The sequence below is a fragment of the Cryptomeria japonica genome, chromosome 11, assembly GCF_030272615.1.
Source record: "Cryptomeria japonica chromosome 11, Sugi_1.0, whole genome shotgun sequence".
Classification (NCBI taxonomy): Eukaryota; Viridiplantae; Streptophyta; class Pinopsida; order Cupressales; family Cupressaceae; genus Cryptomeria; species Cryptomeria japonica.
In genome coordinates, this window is record NC_081415.1 from 374,373,007 (window position 1) to 374,394,295 (window position 21,289).

Genomic DNA, 21,289 nt, shown 5'->3' on the forward strand with positions numbered 1-21,289 from the left:
GCCTCATGTCAATCTCTGGTTTGCCACTTGATCCACTTGAGCACGGCCTCATCTGCCACCTTAGCACCATTGGGCCCACCATTTTACTTTGGTTTGTTTGGCATCAGTCTTTTGGCCAAACTACCTCCCTTGGCAAATAATTTTTTGTCTCATCGAAACTGCAATTTCATCAATACCTTTTATTTCGATGAAACCGATACATTCAGTGAAACCATTTAGAGATCTATCATAGCCAAGGTTTGTTTGACATTCACCTTGATGACATGCCACCTGTCACTAGGTGTGTCACCACGTGTCACCTTGTGATGCGCTTAGAGTCCACCTCAGCAACACCTGACCTGCCACCTGTTGCGAGGGTATTCATTCTCGACACTTCACCACCATGGTATAGGGACAGTCATGTATAGCCCTGGAATGTCACTCCATCATTTGATATTCCTTGATCTTCCATTGATCTCAATGATCTACTCAAGCTTTAACTTTCCCTTTTCGGCATGTGCTTTTTCGCCTAGTCATGGGGAGTATTTGGTGATTGTCTTCCCATTGTGACATAGCGACAGTCGTCAGATCTTTCTTGATCACTGTTGATCTACCTAAATCTGCTCAATCTTTAGTCTCTCTAAGAGGCTCTCTCTTATGCTACGCTATCACCACATGGCACACCTCTATTTTTCTACATGATCCACCTGGGCACCACTTCAACTTACACTTGGATGCCACCTCACCAGTTGCTAAGTCATGATGATTAACAGTCGAGCACTTTCACATAGCAGTATAGTGATGGTTGTCAAATCCATTGCAACCTGCTCACCTATTAAATTGCCCTTTCATTGCAAAATTTGTCTGCTTTGAGATGTGTGCGCATGTGGGAGGCCCACCAACACTAAACTACTCCTTGTCAAAATCTTGTAAGCTTTGAAACTAAGGATATATGCGGCCTTGCATATAAATATGATAAATTTCCTCTATGCAGCCAATGTGGGATAAATGGTCCTTCTTGGGCCTTTCCTCCATCACACGACCCCTACAGTTTCCTTTTACCTAAAGGTTTCTGAGCCTCTCCAAATTCAAAAATGAATGTTGCAATGGAGCATGAACATTTATGTGATCTATCTATCTTTGTAACATTCATCTCCATCAGCATGTTGGGCTCAACCCTCGTGGGAGCCACATTTTAACCCACATGCTATATTTTACCTTTCTTGTATCTGCACATGAAACAAACAAGTTAGACAAAAACATGTATTATTTTCATACTTAGCACTTGTTTCTCCTTCGGAGGCATATTGAGCTTGTAGCGAAAATAGGTAACAAGTCCTACAATGAAACATTCACCAATACCAATAGAGATACCTAAGATCATGCAAATCAACAAAATAAAATAATATTACCATTCACATGTCAAGTAGGGTTTCATTATCCATTGTCTCATATCTCCATTGATCTTGTTTGATATATTTACTCTCATATTTTATGTGTGCACAAGAGCTCAACAAAGAATGAAAATGCGGTTGATAGCTTGATCACAAGAAGACTTAATTCTGTCATTACGATTTATAATGAAAGAAGTGTCCTCTTATATAGAGAAAATTATAAGAAATGAAGGGATAAGATTAAGAGGTGTAAAGATAAATGGTCAGCTAGGATTAAAGGGTAGGTAGAGGAAACAATTAAATGATAAAGGGGGTAAGTAAGAGAAGAATTAAGAGAAGAATGACATGTGTCATGGGTAGAAAAGGCTAATTAATTAATTAAATAAATAAAGATATATTTAATTAATATAGGAAGTGAGATCAATTAAATAAATAAAATATTTATTTAATTTAGGAATAGGACAATTTAAATAAATAAAAATATTTATTTAATTACATAGGACAATTTTAGGTGTCTACATTTTGCCCGTCTTTGAGACAATGCAACTTGTTGTGTTAGCTCAAAGAAGATAAGATAAACTGATACAAAGTTTCCCCATGACAAGAATGATATTCCCCCTTGAGAGATTGGATGAAAATGTTTGAAAAGATTGCAGATAATCTCTCGATAAGAAAGAAAGGCTAGAAAGGACTAATAAGATAGGGTGAGAAGGTCATGCAAGAAGAAGAGGCTGACACAAGAGAGTAGGGTTAAGTATCCTATAATATGATAGGGCCACAAGGAAACCATCCTCATTTTCATCCACACACCTAAGAGATTAGAGTGCAGAGAGAGCTTAGAGCAGTCGACGATGATGGATAGAGTTTACATATTCAATTGAGTCCGATGATATCAGAGATCAGATGACATGGGTGAGCTGGTTAGTACCTCAAAGCCTCTTTGTACAGTTTTGCATTTATTTATGTCATTAATGCATTTTAGGATAGATAAACAAAAATGCAAAATTGGTATTTTGTACTGCTAACGCGTCTAGGTCATTATTAGGTACGTCTATGTTAGATTTGATTGGGTCTGTGAATGTAATCACATCTAGGTTTAATAGGGACACGTCTATGTGTACAAGGCACATCTGTGTCATAAAGGTGCATTTGTGAAAGACAAGCGCATCTATGTAGGATAGCAATGTGTCTCTGATGGACATGTGTGTCTAGGGCAAGAAAGCACGTCTGGGTTGATGAAACCACGTCTACATTGCAAAAATGCATTTGTGTCTAAGTAGGCTCAAATCGGTAGTTATGTGATGAACATATACTATTGATTGGAAAAGAGACTAAGAGGATACACTCAAGAAGGTACCCTAAGGAAAAAAACTAAGAGATAGGCTAGAATTGACAATTTTGTGATAAACATACGTTGCTAATTGGATAAGCTACTAAGAGGATACACTCAAGAAGGCCTCTAAATAGGATCAGTGCAATGTGATGAACATATACACTAGGATGAAATGCCATATGATAGAAATAAGCACTAGGATAGAAGTAGCACTATGTGATAGACATGAGTACCACTAGGATTGACATGATTGGTTTGCTTGGATGTAGGAGTACTTGCCCCAGATAGAGTCATGAGAGAGATTCCCTGTGACATAGAGGTTACAACCATAGTTGACCTTTGAGGAGCAGGCAGTTGCCAAGGGTATGGGATTGAGACATATCATGTATCTACCTGAGATTTGGGTGAACAAAGGATTACTAACTGCTCTAGTAGAGAGATGGCACTCTGAGACCTGTTCGTTTCATTTGCCTACTAACGAGATGTCAGTCACTATAGAGGATGTTTATAGGATCTTGAGGATACCAATCCATGGTGAGTTGGTGTCATATGATAGAAAGGGAGACAAGTATGCACTGAGATAAGTCTTTGGTGACCCAGAGCTAGAGATGAGATTAGGTCATGTCAGCTCGGATGTTATGCTAGCTACTAGATGTAGACTACTAACAGTAGTTGGAGGAGTGATTAGTGGTTACCTTTATCCAGACAAGGTGACATGAGGTATAGCTATTATCTAGGGGAGGACTCTAGTGACACTGGTGACACAACATACTAGATATGCATGGGGTTTGTGTGTATTAGCACATTTGTATCATGAGCTACACTAGTTTGTGTATCTTGGTGGCTGTGGGTTAGGGTGTGGGGTGACTCTATTATAGGTATGGTCATATGAGCATATTGTAGTGACTACACCAGTTCACTTTAGAGGGAGAGGGAATGGATAGTCCTACACACACTTGTATAGTATGAGCACTTCACAACCATAGATTGGGAAGGTGGATTATTGGAGATGGGTGATAGATGACATAGATAGTGTCATATAAAGACCATATCTTGACTGTGAGGATTGAGAGGATGATGCTACAAAGATTTTATATGTTTTTCAGGAGAAGGTATTTGATCAGGCATATGCCTTATATATTGGACATACATCTCATTGATAGGGTATGTAGGCAGTTTAGGTGGCAGCAGAGGATGCCTCAAGGATCTGGAGAGTTTGCATGCACAATGCAAGAGGAGGCTCATTAGGGGCTAATTATTTCCTATGATGTTGTAGTTACATAGTTCAAGTAGATGATTCCTATGCCATGGGATCTATAGAGGGATGTGGTTGACGCAGGTATAGATGTAAAGTATGATGCCTAATTTGCAACACACCTAGTACCAAGGTTAATAGATCCAGATGAGCCTGTGGTAGCGAAGGATGATGATGAGGAGGATGACGAGGATAGGAGTCGAGGGAGACAGAGGAGGTGGAGGAGAGGAGTAGCAAGGAGGGTGGTGAGGGATAGGGGTGGACAAAGGGATGCTAGAGAGAGGGCTAAGGAGAGACAAGATCCATAGGTAGGAAGGCCACCAAGACCACCGAGGGGTAGAGGAGGAAAGGTCTTATAGGTTGGTGGATAGATACAGGGATAGGCCAGGTAGGAGGAGGGTGCCCAGGGTGGAGATGAGGGTGCGCTATGAGAGATTGCAATAGGATAGGATGATGAGATCAAGGATCTTGATAGAGACGTGACTCAATTGAGGTGACAATTAACAGAGATACAGAGGGAGATGGATCATGCCATCTAGAGGTACACTAAGGCTGAGGAGGCACTAAGGGAAGGTAGTAGAGAAGCTAAGGACATGGGCTGGATACATATATGTCCTATGGGTAGGAGAGGAGATAGTCTATTGGAGAGATCTGTACTTTGTATCTATTCCTCCAAAGCTAAGGGCTAGGAGCTTCATGATAGCTTCTAGGATGAGTACCATAGGGGGGAGAGATAGATGACAAGTATCTAGTGGTGGGGTTATGGGTCCAACCGCACCACCAGGAGGAGGAGATAGAGGAGTTGATCCTGGAGTAGGACTTCGAGAGATCGTATTCTTTCGAGGCAAACTGGCTCTAAGGTAGGAAGTTCAGCATAGCTCTCTTAGATCCAATTTTTGTATTATTATTTTGTATGATGATGTAGACACCTTCGGGTGATTTTGTAGCCTTATGAAATATTGACATCATTGTATCATGACACATTACTTTTTGATATATATATGAGATGACTCATTCCTTGCAGAAGCTATATGCATGTGTTCCTATGTGATGCTTTTATATGCTTTATGATGATTTTATGATGCTTATGATGATGTTATGATACTTATGGAAGTTAAATATATCCATGATAATATGCAATATGTTTTTTTTCTTTTTCCGTTTTATATACTTATGCAAATGTGGATGTACTATATGTGGGTGGATGTATGATTATTATCATGGTATAATTTTTACATAATGATAATGCAAATTTATATATGATATGCTAATCAGTAGTGTGTGCAGGATGTGATGTGATTATGATTTCTAGATGTATGTATGAAATGAGATATGCTAACATGTGATGATGCAAGTGCAAACTACATGAAATGGAGATATTTTTGGTGTTTCATTATACTCAATCATGTGATAATAGGCTACACGGACTCAGAGAAGGATGATGGAGGTCAATCAAAAAAAGGGGGATGGAAGGTAGAAGGTTCTTTATCATCATTGAGCTTTATTATGGCAAATAGGTTATGACAATTGAGGTATAAGTTGGACCTAGAAAGTCATTGTACCCGTTTGCATGGAGATCAGACAATCGCAAACAAATAATGCCCCAATTCACACTAGACTCACAGTGTCCTCATATCCTTGGATAAGTCATAACATTACTAAAAGACAATCCACAAACAACAAAACAATAGGTAAATATATTCCATCCTCGACTTTCTAGTCAAAGACATCCTGGAGATTCAATCTCTAGTCAAAGACATCTCAGAAAAGCTAAAAGATATGTCACCAAAAGACAAAATCAAAAGAAAACTAAGACTTGACACCAACATACAATCAAATCTTCAAGTTATTTGTGTTTCTTTCCACATATGTTAACATGTTCGATTTGGTCACAATGTTGTCATCGTGATAAAGGATAGATAATGCTGAAAACCATGTTGTTGCCAAAGTTTGTTGAAATATTTGATTTGTTAAAAGCCCAGTGTTGCTTGTGTCTCATCTGAAACTGACTAAATCCATGAAATTGATACTTTATTACGAAGAAGAATTAAACTTTATTGTGGATTGGTGATGCAGGTGACTTGTTATTATAGATTGTGCACAAAAAGGAGGAGGAATGAAAACACGATGCTCCTCAAAACATGTGATGCTCAAGGTACCACTTCCATCACTAGATTTAGGATTTTGCCCCAGTTGCAGATTGGACCTGATTTATTATGGAAGGGTGAAAAGAGAGGTTTATTATGAACAGTTAACCAATCTTAGGTAGATCAATAACAAGCCATGATGGGAATAGGCAAATTTATTATAGATGGATAGACTATGAGTGTGTGCAAAGTCAAAGGATAAGATTGAATCCCGAAGGAGGGAGGAGCAATGTCTCTACACATGGCAGCAATAACCTGGTTTTCACAATGGTACTTACCTAGGGTGCCATCGAAGTGGTTTTCACCATTGGACGAATTTATTTCTTTTTACTTTTTTTTCCTTTTTTTCAATTTTTTTGGTTTCACAAGGTGCCTGTTTTCCAGGTTTTCACCAACTAATGATTTTTATTTTTATATATTTTTTATTTTTTTTTGTATTTTTTTTTTTTTTGTTTTTTTGTATTTTTGAATATTGAGATGTTCTAAAAATCTATGTGTAAAACCTACAAAGGTGCATGCTATTGATAGGATCTTCCAAAGGTTCTCCATCTGGTGTTGAGAGAGGATATGCACCTGATCCATAGATTTTTGTGATGACGTAAGGACCAAGCCAATTTGGTTTGAACTTGCCTTTCCTCTCTTTGTCTTGCTGATTTTTCGGATTCTCCCTCAATACTAAGTCACCTACCTCAAATGTGAGAGGCTTTACTTTATGATTGTAGATGTGACTCATTATCTATTGATAAGCCTTAAGATGATTAAAAGTAGTTTGTCATCACTCATCCAATAGTTCTAGCTCATGTAAGCGGGAGACCCTGTAGTCTTCATCATTGATTATATCACACAAAGAGACTTGTAAGGATGTTAACTCGACCTCAATAGGAAAGATAGCTTTTACACCATAGACAAGTGAATAAGGGGTGGCTCTAGTAGGTGTATGAACACTTGTGCGATAAGCCCAAAGTGAGGGGTTGAGTTGAATCTTCCAATTTTGGCCAGCATCATTGACTGTCTTTTTGAGGATTCTGAGAATGGTTTTGTTAGACACCTCAGCTTGACCATTACCTTGTGGGTGTTGGCATTCTATACTCTTATGAGAATAGTTGATGTTGTCATTGATGGCAACCAACTGGCAACCAATTGGCAATCTTCTGGTAACCCACTGACAGTTATCGACACTGGCAATAGACTTCTACATACACCGACATGCACTTCACCGACAACGGCAAAAATGCATACTGACACTCAAGCCGACATGGAATAAACTTTGTTTATTGTTTTATATTGTAATTATCTTTTGTAAAAGTTGACATGGCATATTGTAAAAGACTCATATATATGTGTGAGATCTTATAAGTCATTTGGATATATGAGATGAGAAGATATAGAGATGATAAGAGAGAGAGAATAGATGATATTTTTGTATAAGGTGATATAGTTGACAACAAAGGTTTTTGGTAATAGACTAAACTTAAACCAGTACTGAACCTAGCATAGTTGATGCTAATCTAAAGCAATACATTGTATTGGATTTTGATAATCCATTTTGTAAGTCAGTGAGACTTCAGTTTTGTATTTGAGTAGTGAGCTCTAGGTTGCTAGCCTTCCTGCATGTGCAGGCCTCTCATTGTAAGTAATATTTATTCATTGGCCAGTGAGTGAATATTGTGGGTCACAAATCCCACTGAGGTTTTTCCCACACTGGGTTTCCTCATTAAATATCTTATGTTATGGTGTGTTCTCTATATTGTCTCTATTATTCTTATTTGTTGCATTAATTCTTATTTACCGGTACACTGTTTTGGGATACAACATTCTTAATAAGTTTAAATATTCTGCTAATGGGTTAGACACTGATTCACCCCCCCTCTCAGTGTCTTTGGGACTATCATTGATTCTAATAATTGGTATCAGAGCCTGGTCCTCTATTTTCAAAAGCCTAATAGCTTGAGGAAGATTCTGACACCAATACAGATGGAGAACTTAAGAAAACAATTGGAAGGAGCTCTTGTAGATTATGATGCAGAGAAATTGAACAATATCAAACTTGAAGATGATCTAAGGACTGCACAGGAATTCATTAAAGGACTTTAGGAGAACCTTGCTATAGCACAAAATAAAAGAAAAGAACTTCATGAGAAGATGCAGAAAGATGATGAGGAAAAAGAAACTCTTAATGAACTTGCAAACAAGTTGAGACAGGAAAACAATAATATGAAGAATGAAATGCAATATATGACTATGAGGTTATGTAAATACATTGAAGACAAAAAGAAGAATGAAGAAGACTTGACTAGAAGACTCAATGATGCTGGAAATGAAAATCTAAGACTTAGTCATGAAAATGATATGTTAAAGATAGATCTAATTCACATGCAACATGATAAAACTGAGCTTATGAGACAAAAGGAAATTCTGAAAAATGAGTTGGCTGCTGCAAATCAACACAAAGAGAAATTCAAGAAAAGTTCAAAGGAGCTTGATGACATGCTGAAAAGTCAGAAACCTAATGGAGATACTAATGGACTTGGATTTGAAGTTGGAGTAAGTTCTGGTACTACAAACAATCTAGATCAAAAGAAACCAGTAAGACAACCTAATTATTATAAGTTTAATGGCAAATGTTTCAATTGCAACAAATATGGTCATAGAGAAAATTAGTGTAGATTTAGAAACAATCATAATATTAATGCACCCACTGGTCAATGTTCCAAATGCAACAAAGTTGGTCATAATTTAGAAAACTGTTGGCATTTTTGTTGATTATGTTGTGATTGTCATTGATGGACACACACTTGTATTGAGATCCCCTTTATATGTATGAGCTCATGCTCAACCGGTATTTGTTCCAACTGGTATGTTGTATACTAGTCTCTAGACTAGTGATTTTGTAGAATGTGTTTCCCGATCTGAAGTGGCATGTCAACCCCAAGCGGTTCGTAGATCACAAGAGGTACGAGGGAGAAAAGTGGCACAACACATTCTTACCAATCTTCATTTTTGTCAAACCGGCAACCGGTATTTTGTATGAACCGGTAATACTCTATGATGAGTTACCAACTAGCAGTTTGTGATGAGTTACCAATCTATCGATTGTTTGATGGTGCCGACACATTGATGGTGCTTTTTGTGTCATGTTACTGAGTATGTCTAGATTCATTGAACCTAGGAAATTGTAATGTAATCCTATTGGAACAACATCAAATCAGATTCCTTTAAAAGGACATCATGTCTAGGGTTTTAAGTTGTTGCTAAAAGGATTAATGTTGAGCTAGGGTTTAAGGTGGAAGTGGAGAACGATCTTATCTGAGAAGATCAAGTAGTAACTGTGAGAGAGAGAGAGAGAGAGAAGATTGAAGTAATGCTAGAATGCATTAGTTGTGAGCAATATTGGATCTAACCAAGAAGTTTGTGCTATTAGATAGATCAAACATTTGTTGATTACTCACATCTTTGACAAGTCTGTAGCCCTTAACCGGGTAGGCCTCAAAGCCTTTGTAAAATCCTCTAACAAGGTGGTTCACACATGTGAATCTAAAATCCTCTAACAAGGTAGTCTTTAATCAGACTTATCTCCTAACAGAGATTGAGATTCCTAATAGGATCTGTTTTGGTGAAGAACATTGTAAGACCTTAACTGGTCTGACCTTAACTAGTCTAGTTTCTATTCTGTAGATAGTGACTTGTGAGTTCCATCTCACCGTGGTTTTTCCCAGTTGGGTTTCCACGTCAAATATGTTGTGTTATGGTTGCATTGCTTTTGTGGGTGAATGCTTTATTCACATTTTGGCTTGCATGTGTGGTAACCGGTTTGACTATTAGACTGCTTTACCAGTTTATCTTCAGACTGTGTAAGTGTTTTAGTGTAGTAATTTTTGGCATACTAATTCACCCCACCTCTTAGTATTCATCAAAAACTACATAATGAATGTGAAATACTATATTTATGGAAGATATGGACACCTATCTAATCAAGGCAAAACACAAACCGGTGTAGGATATGGAAAGGCTATTCAGAGGAATAATGTGACTTGTTATGCTTGTAACAAAATTAGACATATTGCCAAATTTTGTAGAAGCAAGACTTCACCGATAAATAATAAAGGATCTAGTTTGAAAGGCAAAGAAAAGGTAGATGAGGTAAAGCAAGAATTTTCAAAATGATGGATTAGGAAAAGAGATTAGAATGTTGATGAAACTATCTCTATACCAGTAGAACAGAGTAATCCTCTATCTACAGGAGATTCTTCATCCAACTGAGAAATAACCCTTTGGAGGTATTGTAGTAAGTTGAAAATCATGCAAATTACCCTTGGTCGATGGTGAGAAGATAGATTTCTTCTTTATCAATAGATGTGTTAATTTTTCACTTAACCAACAAGCATTTAATGTTGTTGGTGAGAGAAATGTCATTATAAATTAGCTAATTTCCCTCATTTTTGATTCACCAAGCATTCAAATTAGAAGAGAGCACAAAAACAGAGCGAAGACATTCAAGGCGAAGGTGCAGAGTGATTTCTTCAAGCATTCAGAATATTTTCAGGCAACTAAAGGTATTTTTCAATGGCTTCTTCTTTTGCTCCCGAGTTTAATCAGAACCCTACTATTGTGGAAAATGTGAAACACCCTAGGCCCGTATTTAAAATAATTCCCAAAGTAGCTAAGCAAGATGACTCTATAGGGGAATTTTCAAAAATTCCTAAAGGTGTAGCTTTTGCAGAAGACCCTAGGATTTATATACATTGCAATATAGAAGAACTAGGTTCTGAAGAATTGATGAAAATGTATACTAAAGTTATTTGTGATGAAAATAGTGTTATTAAACCCGAACACAAAATCATAGAAACTCTAGGTTTTGTGGAGATACAAAACATTCCCCAATTTCCAAAGGAAGTAGCAAGAATTATTTTGAGTAGAGCACATGGATAATTCTTATGGTTGGATTTTGTCTGCAAAATAACCTGGCAAGCAATTAGGGCAGTAACTGGTTTACCCTCAACCGATAACAAACCTGATAAAACAAAGAAGATTCCTAACAACAAAGTGATAACCCTAACTGGAGCAATATCTGACAATAGATCACTGAGAGTGAATGATATCAAAGACATCAATGTAAGATTTGTAAGTATGGTACTAGGATACAAGACTACACATGCAAGTAGGCTAAATTCAGTTTCTATTCTTTGTCTTAATAGTACTTATGAGATGGTTAAGAACAATGCAATGATAGATGTGTGTGAATGGCTAAAAAATGAACTCATTGATAATTTGAAAAGATTAAAGGAGATAAGAAAGGGACATTCCGCTTTGGAAATCTTTTGGTATGCTTGATGTTGTATTTCACTAAGGAAATCCCCGATATTGGAGCTAAAGACTTTGGATATGATATAATGGTAGGAAAACAATTACAGGAAGCTTTTACCGACAGGGGAACTAAAAAGGACAACAACATAATTGAATACTTCAAAACCTTCCAAGCTAAAATGAAAACTAGAGAAAGACTACCACAGAGTGTAGTGGACAAATATAACAAAGAAATCTGTTTTGTTATCAAGAAAGATGAGACATGGATGGAAGTTGTACTCCCTTGGACTGTATGGGTGACTGAAATGGGATACGAGGTAGATCTTAACATTCTTGAGACATATGCAAAGGCTTTACTAGATGCACCAAGAGAGCCAATGGAACAAGTTTTTGGTAGTGCCGAGATTATTGAAAGTGATGTAAAAACATTGAAGCAAAGAAAGAAAAGAGAAAAATTTATTAGAGATGCTTCTAAGAAAGTTAAGGAAATCAAGGAAAATGTAATGAACATTAGTGGCATATCGGCTAGTGAGCTTGAAGGACTTCAATCAGAGGTACACATTTCACCGGTTGGCACATCTTCTGGAGCTGACAGTGACAAGGCAACTGAGTTTAAAAGAGTTGAAAGGAGGAAGAGAAAACCTTCACTGGTACTCTCTCCTTCACCTAAGAGAACAAGGACTTTGAGGAAGAAACAATAGTCAGTAAGGGGACCACCAAAGAAACTGACACCAAAGAAGAAACAATAACCCATTACCCCTTCTTTGAATGATTTATTGAATGAGATAACTAATTATGGAAATTTGGCTAATGTACACCAACTGTATAACAAATTTAATGATTCTGATAGGGAAAGCATTGAGAACAGTATAATGTTACATCTGGACATATGCAAAAAGGTTTTAATTAAAGTTGTGGATGACTTACCCAATGAATTGTATAGGATATTGGAAGCAAAAAGGATTACAGTGATGGAATTAGATAAGAAACTGAAAGTTAAAAAACTTCTAGTTGTACATCCTATAAATTCAAAAGAGAAAATTGATGAATAAATTTATGAGGCTAATCGATCTATTTTTGCCAGTGGACACCGACAAGTAATTTTAATGGCAGGAAGAGTAAAAGAGATTGTAGATGAGACTGTTGATAACTGAGATATATTTTTTGTGGAGAAGGAAAAACAAGAGGAAATGAACCGACCAATGAAGACATTTAAAGTATATCAAAAGGATAAGGACAAGGGAAAAAGAAAAATTGGTGGTATTCCAAACATCAAGATCACTGACAATTTACCGCCACCTTTCGATACTGCATCAATACATACAGATGATCCACCGGTTATTGACACTGAAGGTGTTACACATGATGACACAAATCCTAAATCTAAGATACTCTTCACCATGAATGTGGATACCCAAGAAGTAAATATTGTTGTAGATAAGGACAGTGCAGAGGTTAAGGAAGACAATTTTGACAATGGCAACTTGGCTGAGAAACCAGTAGAGACTGTTGAGGTTGAGATCCCAACCCAAATAGAGGAACCATTAGAAATGAGTTACTGATAGTTGAACTTACTGATAAACCTATTGAGGCAGAGGTACATACTAAGGCAGAGAAATAGGCAATCACTATGACATCAAAGTAGTCTGAGAAATCCTTGCTAGTTGAGATGCAAACATAGACTGATCCTCCGGAGGTAAACACAAGTAAAATGGTTACAACTGATGGAAGCGCAGAGGTAATAAAGGCAATTGGTCAGACATCTGACACATCAGCAAGTGAATTTAGACCTACTAATGTTACAGAGGTACTTTTGGATTCAATAAAAAAGATAATGGATTGCAATGCTTTGGCCTACAAGGAAATTGATAACACTGTACCAATTCTTAAATTGATTGCACCAAAATGTAACATAGATCACATTAAGGATTCTTTAGGTAAATTGGACACATTGTCCAAATTTATTGCTGACAATGTAATAATGATTGATAAAGTGAATGAGGATATAATAAAGGAGAGAGTTGAAAAAAAGGACAAATTCTTTGATGATACCATAAAGAAGTGCATTGAACACCTGAATACATTATTACCGGCACTGAACTCTACTATTTTGGAGTACAAAGAGCTATACAAGGAAACATTGAAACCTCACCTTCTGACAGCGGACATAGACAAGGAGATCAATAAAATACAGAAATAAATTGATGACATAGCTGATAACATAATTGGTTCATCTGGTCACATATTAGTTCTTGAGCAAGAGATGGCAGGTTTTGAGGAAAAATTAGAGAAACTTGAGAAAGAAAAGACAAGGATAAGGTCTAATGCCAAAGAGCTTAAAGATAAACTTGGTCCTAACTTGGAAAATCTTATTTCTCAGAGAATAGAAATAACAAAGGCATTACTTCAGGGAGAACGATCACCAAAAGATCACATGCATCATCTCACTAGCACGATCCAATAGATTGGGGCAACCTTGAATGACAACAATAGGTTTATGCAGAGTCTAAAGTTGGTTTTAGCAGATATCTTTCAGATTGTAACCAACCGGTTACAAACTTTGAGGTGAAATTTTTGTACTCATTTGACAATTTTTGACAACCTTTGTCATTGATGTCAAAGGGGGATTAGTGGAGAGAAAAATGCTTATTTAGAGGAGATCATTTGCTTAGGGGGAGCAAATATTTTTGGAAACTTTTTGGACTTCATTTTTTGGAACAGTTTTTGGGTTTTTCTCATGAGTGTTGCCATCAATGTGTCGTGCCCAAACTTTTGGGCAAAAATGAAACAACAATTTTTATTTTTTTTAAACAACATGAACTCACAACATATCCTACATTATAATAACTTCATTAGAGTTTTTTCTTATCTAGGATGTAAATAAAATTGTTAACTAAGGTTGGGTTAATTAACCAACTCGAACGAGAGACTTTATTTGGTGGAGATTAATTAGTGTCATGGATTAGTTAGCTAGTTCAATTATGCTAATTAAATATGAGGGTTAATTGGTTATCTTAATGTATTAAATCATTCCTGACCATTTAATGACAATGCTATTAATTAATTGATGCACACGCAAATTTATTATTTAAATCCAACCGATAAGGGTTCAAATTCCTATAATGCCATTTGCCCACTAAATCTGATATTAAGCTAAAGCCAATTTTAATTTCCCTAAACCCTTAATTTTGATGATTTAATTAATCCGGCCAATATTTGCCTTAAGGACTAGGATTCCAAAGAAAATAATTAATAGTCTTCAATTATAAATTTGCTTCCAGTTTTTACTTTAATGACCATATACATTCGAGTATTTTTAATAACTGCAAAAATATCCCTAGCTTAATCATTTAAATCAACTATGACATTAATTCCTCCATTTTAAATTTTAAGAGAAAAGGCTACACAAAAATTTAATTCTCTAAACAAATTAATAAATTTCTTTCTTTAAATAACTCTTATGACTAAAGTCATGTGGGGGAAATTTTTCTTCAAAATTGTAAGGCATTACCCCCCCCTTTTGGTTTATTTTAATTTTAATTCAAATTTTAAATTTTAAACCCTAAATAGGGTTGAGTAAATTTTCCTTATAACTGATTTTTAAATTCGCTTTAAAAATCTCTTATTCTTAAAATGCTAACCCTAAAACTGGTTTTCCTCCAAAAAAATTTCTCCAAAAAAAAATCTCCAAGGATGGAGAGTGGGTGATTAGCTCACTAAGATTCCATTCCTAGTGTAAGAAGGCCTCTCTCACTCCTTCCAACCTCTTTGATAGAGTGAGGGATCCCCCATTGGATTGGTCTTCCCTAGGTCTTACACACTCCCTAACCTAGGTACCTAGAGAAGGGAAATGGAATGGGGAAGAGGGATTACTCCCATCAAGAAGGTTATCCTACCAAGGATGGCACTCCTATAGATGGAATTCGTCCATCTTGGGAAAACCACATTTTTGGGTGGTTAAACAAGTCCTAAGGGAAGGACACATGGCCAATTTTGGCCTTCACCCATAGGTACCCCATGAGGCCTAATAGAAATGCTCTAAAATTGACTCTAGGAGTTGATTTGACCCTCAGAAAGTCCACCTAAAGTTAACCTATAGGTCAACTCTGAGTTGATCCTCCTTGTGGCTCACTAACCTAGATTTCTTGGTTCCTTCAAGGATAATTAGGAGATATAATAATTAACAAAAAATAAAACTCTCCAAAAAAGGTGACATAACAAATTGCCAACACAACATACTACATAGGTGTCAAGTGACACTACAAAATAATTCCACATCATAATACACACGTGGCAATTGTCCCTTAAACGATTTAAACAATTCAATAAATACAATTTACACTCATGCAACATTTTACATTTACGAATAAAATACAATACATATGGGGTGTTGCCTCTCCAAATAGACAACCCCTAGTTTTACGAACGCACATAGGCCTAGGCTTGATTCTCCATAATATTTCCATGGTCACATGGATAATTTCCTGCACATCTCAATTTAAGCATTAGTACTTCCCAATAGCCTCATATAATATAAAACACATAATTAGAATACAATACATTCATTCTGCATAGACTTGTCATTATAAAATACAATTTGTCACAAATCAAAGCAATTCATCATAATCCTCAAAATTTGATCCATTTACAAGATATGCAAACATATTTCTAGCATTATAACAAATCCTGAAATTCAGATAATAACATACATCATCACAATGTTACCCTAATCTAGAATCATATAATATTCTATAACCACAAGGCATAGAAATGAAGCATCAATATATATCAATATTACCAAAATCGTGGGACCATATAAAGTTCTATATCCATAGTGTGTCAAAACTAGCATCCATAATAGTTCCAATATGAAAATAATTGAAGAGATAGGATGGGTCGGGGTAGGGCCTCACACAATGCCAAAGGGGAAGATTGTTGGCATTCTACACTCTTATGAGAATAGTTGATGTTGTCATTGATGGAAACCAACTAGAAACCAACTAACAATCATCTGGTAACCCACGAGCAGTTACCGGCACCGACAATAGACTTCTACATACACTGGTAGGCACTTCACCGGCAGCGGCAAAAATGCATACCTGCACTCAAGCTGACATGGAATAAACTTTGTTTATTGTTTTATATTGTAATTATCTTTTGTAAAAGCCGACATGGAATATTGTAAAAGACTCATATATATATGTGTGAGATCTTATAAGTCATTTGGATATATGAGATGAGAAGATATAGAGATGATAAGAAAGAGAGAATAGATGATATTTTTGTATAAGGTGATATAGTTGATAGCGAAGGTTTTTGGTAATAAACTAAGCTTAAACCGATACTGGACCTGGAATAGTTGATGTTGATCTGAAGTAGTACATTGTATTGGATTTTGATAATCCATTTTGTAAATCAGTGAGACTTCAGTTTTGTATTTGAGCAGTGAGCTCTAGGCTGCTAGCCTTCCTGCATGTACAAACCCCTCATTATAATATTTATTCATTGGCCAGTGAGTGAATATTGTGGGTCACAAATCCCACTGAGGTTTTTCCCACACCAAGTTTCCTCATTAAATATCTTGTGTTATGGTGTTTTCTCTATGTTGTCTCTTTTATTCTTATTTTCTGCATTAATTCTTATTTACCGGTACACTATTTTGGGATACAAAGTTCTTAATAAGTTTAAATATTCTGCTAACCGATTAGACATTGATTCACCCCCCCCTCTCAGTGTCTTTGGGACTATCATTGATCATAACAGAGGGTAGTATGGAGTGGAAAAGTGATGGTTAATATGAACGCGGTTAGAAAGTTCATGAATAGCTTGGTTCTTGAAATGACGCCCATTATCTGTGGCAATGGAAAGGGGAACACTGTAGCGGTAGATAATGTATTTAAGGATGAATCTAGCAATCCATTTTCTAGTGAATTGGGTGAGGAGGAATGACTTCAATCCATTTTGTGAAATATTCTATGATAGTGATAATGAATTTATGGTCATTGGAAGAAAGAGGGTGAATCTTGCTTATGAGATCGAGTCCCCACTAACAAAAGGGCCAAGGAGTCACGATCGGTTGAAGTTCTTGAGCTAGTGCATGAATGAGGTCTCCATGAATCTGACATTGCTTACATTTCTTGACAAACTGATATGAGTCTTTTTCCATAGTGGGCCAGTAGTATCTAGTCCTGATAAGTTTCTTGGTTAAGGTCAAACCACTAGAATGGGCACCACATATACCTTCATAAACCTCTCATAATAAAATCTAAGCTTCAACACTTTTTAAACATATAAGAAGAGTTCCATCTAGACCTTTATGGTAAAGGGTATCGGCTAAAATAACATAGCGAGAAGATTGGTGAATGAAAGTATGACATTGATTATTGGAAAGGTCAGGGGGAAGATTATTGTTGTGAAGATATGTAAAAATGTCACTGTACCAAGGGGAATCAGGACCAACGACACATATCATCTTGGCAAAAGTGATCTCATATGAGGGAATCAAAAGGTTATCCACCAAGAACTCATAGCGGGTTTCATTATGTGGTAGATAAATTATTGAAGAAATAGTAACCATGGCATCTGCAGCTTGATTGTTTTCTCTTGAAATCTGCTCAAAGATTATCTTTGTGAAGTATTATTTGAAGTCATCTACCATTTTTTTACAAGGCAATAATTTTTTATCTTTTGTCTAGTAGTCATCATTTGTTTGATGAATTACAAGTTGAGAGTCCCCAAAAACATGAAGTTCCTAGATATTCCATTGAACTGCAATTCATAAACCCGTTGTTAATGCCTCATACTTTGCTATGTTATTGGTGTAAGGAAATGAAAACCAATAGGATTTAGGAATGGAATCCGCTTGAGGTGTGATAAAGAGGATGCCAACTCCTATGTCATGCTACGTGTATGAACCATCAAAGTATAATTGCCAAGGCTTTGTGTGTGTCATTGTCAGAATGGATTCATTTGGAAACTCTGAAGTCATAGGAGTGTGATCAATCATGAGTGCATCTGCCAATTGATCTACAATAACTTGTCCTTTGATTTCTTTTCTATCAACATATTCAATGTTAAATTCAATCAAAATTATAACCCATTTAGCCAATCTGCCAGTGAGTGTTGCCTTATTGAGAAGATATTTTAGTGGATCTATCCTTGCAACGAGATTAATTTTATGAGTTAACATGTAATGTCATAATTTTTGTGAGGAAAAAACCACATAAAGACATGCATGATCAATCAGTGTGTAGTTAAGCTCATAGCCAACCAAAGTATGACTAATGTAATATACTGCTCTTTCTTTGCCTTCATTCTCCTATTGTGCCAAGAGTACCCCTAGTGTTGTTTGTGTAGCTTATATGTAGAGTAATAGGGGTTTTCCTAGAATTGGCAGCATCAAAACTAGTGGGTTAAGGAGATAATCTTTGAGTATCTAAAAAGCCTCTTGACATTTATCATCTTACTTGAATTTGATATTTTTATGGAGTATATGTTGAGAAGGATGATATTTATCTACAAGTTGAGGAATGAATCTTTGTATAGACTGGAGTCTTCCCTATAAAGACTAAAGTTGACTGATATTATTTAGTGGTGGCATTTCTAATATAGCTCTGACTTTTGTTGGATTGGCTTTAATCCCTCTCTTTGAGACAATGTATCCAAGGAGCTTCCCAAAGATTACTCCAAAGACACACTTCTTAGGATTTAATCTAACTTTATATTTTTCTAACCAATCAAAGATCACTGAAAGGATGTCCAAATGTGTTTCTCTTTCTAATGATTTACCTAGGAGGTCATCAACATAATCTTCCATGGTAACATGCATAAGATCATGAAAGATGGTAATCATAGATCTTTGGTATGTAGCACCTGCATTCTTTAGTCCGAAGGGTATGAGAGTCTAGCAGGAAGTTCCCCAAGGACATGTGAATGTTATTTTGTGTTGATCCTTAGGTGCTATTTTTATCTGGTTGTAGCCAAAAAATCCATCCATTAAAGATAACATTCCATGATTAGCTATAAGATCCACTATCAAGTCAATATTTGGAAATGAAAATTCATATTTAGGGGAAGCTTTGTTGATGTCTCTGAAATCCATACATATTTTGATGTTGTGATCTGGCTTGCTAACAGATACTAAGTTAGAGATCCACTTGGGGTAATCAATTGGTCTTATGAATCCAACACCCAATAGTTTCTCAAGTTCTACCTTTACTAATAATGCCACTTGCAGATGCATTTTCCTCAATTTATGTTTCATTGGCTTTGCTCCTGGTGTAACTGTCAAATGGTGCATAACTAGATCAAGATCTAAGCCAGGCATATCCACATATGACCATGCAAAATTAATTTGTCATTCTATGAAGAAACTTGTGAATTTTGGTCTTTGTTTTTCTATCAGGGACAGTGCTAAGAATATGTTGTGCGGAATCTCTTATGTGCCAATGTTTGTCTTGATAGTTTCCTCCACCAACATGGATGATTTTTTTTCATATGATGTCATTAGGAGAATTTCAAGCCTTCCATCTTCGAGTACCTCAGAGAGGTTTTCACCTTCAGATGCATCTTTTCTTTTTACTTTTTTAAGTTAGACAATGCCACAGTGTGGTTTTCACCATAAGACCCATGATTTGTTTTTATTTTTATATTTTTATGACTAGAAGGCCCAACACCCTCACTGAAGCATGCCACACTCCTGAGCTCTATAGTGTACCCCTCTTTATGGTCCCCAAGTAGAAGATAATCTCATATGCCCAATTAGTCTATGAAAGAATCATCATTTTAAAATGTGTCTAGTTGTAAAGATCCTTTTTGGTCCCAATCAATGAGTTGTGGGTTAACAAGTGGAAGACCATTGATTTTTTAAAAGTTAGTGGGAGTGAGAGTAAAGACACAATTGTCTTTAGGTATGTCAAGTTAATCATCGAGGTAATCGCTAGCACTCTCCTTATCTATCTCAATCATAAAAGAATCCAATTTGACATCACTAGAAGTGCACTCAGCAAAGGGAGTCTTTACTCTACATGATTTCAACCTAGAACATAGAAACAAAGACTATTTGAGATCCTCATAAGTTTTTCCTTTATCATTTTATTCTTGTGATGTAGACTCTAGAGTAGTTTGATCAGCCTTGAATTTTCTATTGAAATCTTCTTCCTCTGTGGGTTCACCTTGTTCTCCAAATGTTTCAGTGAGCTCATAATCACTAGATGATTTATTTGAACCCCATTCCCATTCATTATAATTGGTGGAATAGTGTTTCTTTTGTTGATAATTAGAGTCTATGATTTGCAATGCTCCTTTAGATTTGTGAGTACCTAATCTAAAAGGTATGAAACCAAGTCCTTTGGAGCAATGATTGTTGAATGCCAATTCTAGTTGCAAAGGTTGAGTGATACCTTCTTTTCTTAAGACAAGAGGGCTCTTACCATCATATCCAAATTTTTACAAGAACTTGAATCCTTTACCATACTTTTCACATGGTATCTTGATGTGATCTTGTGTATCCACTTTGGGTTATTTATAAAGTATTTTATAGAAGTCTTCTTCTTCCATCTCACCCCACTTTTCGAATATAGTAGGATCGCATTTTAGTGTAATGATATATACCTTTTTAGAAGGATGTGGTCATCCATACTCTTTTGGAGAATCCATTACTTGTCTTAGGTACATAGTTTGATTTAGAGTGTACTTGCCCATGCCTTTGTCTTGATATTTCCCTTTAATCTCACCTTTTTTTGACATTGAAGGTTTTAATGATTCAGGATCAACATATGTGGATGATGGAGTTGCTTCTCTATTGATTGGTATTATTGTTTCTAGTTTTGTTCACAGGTTATTGCAATATATGAATGGATTTGGATCGCCATTAATA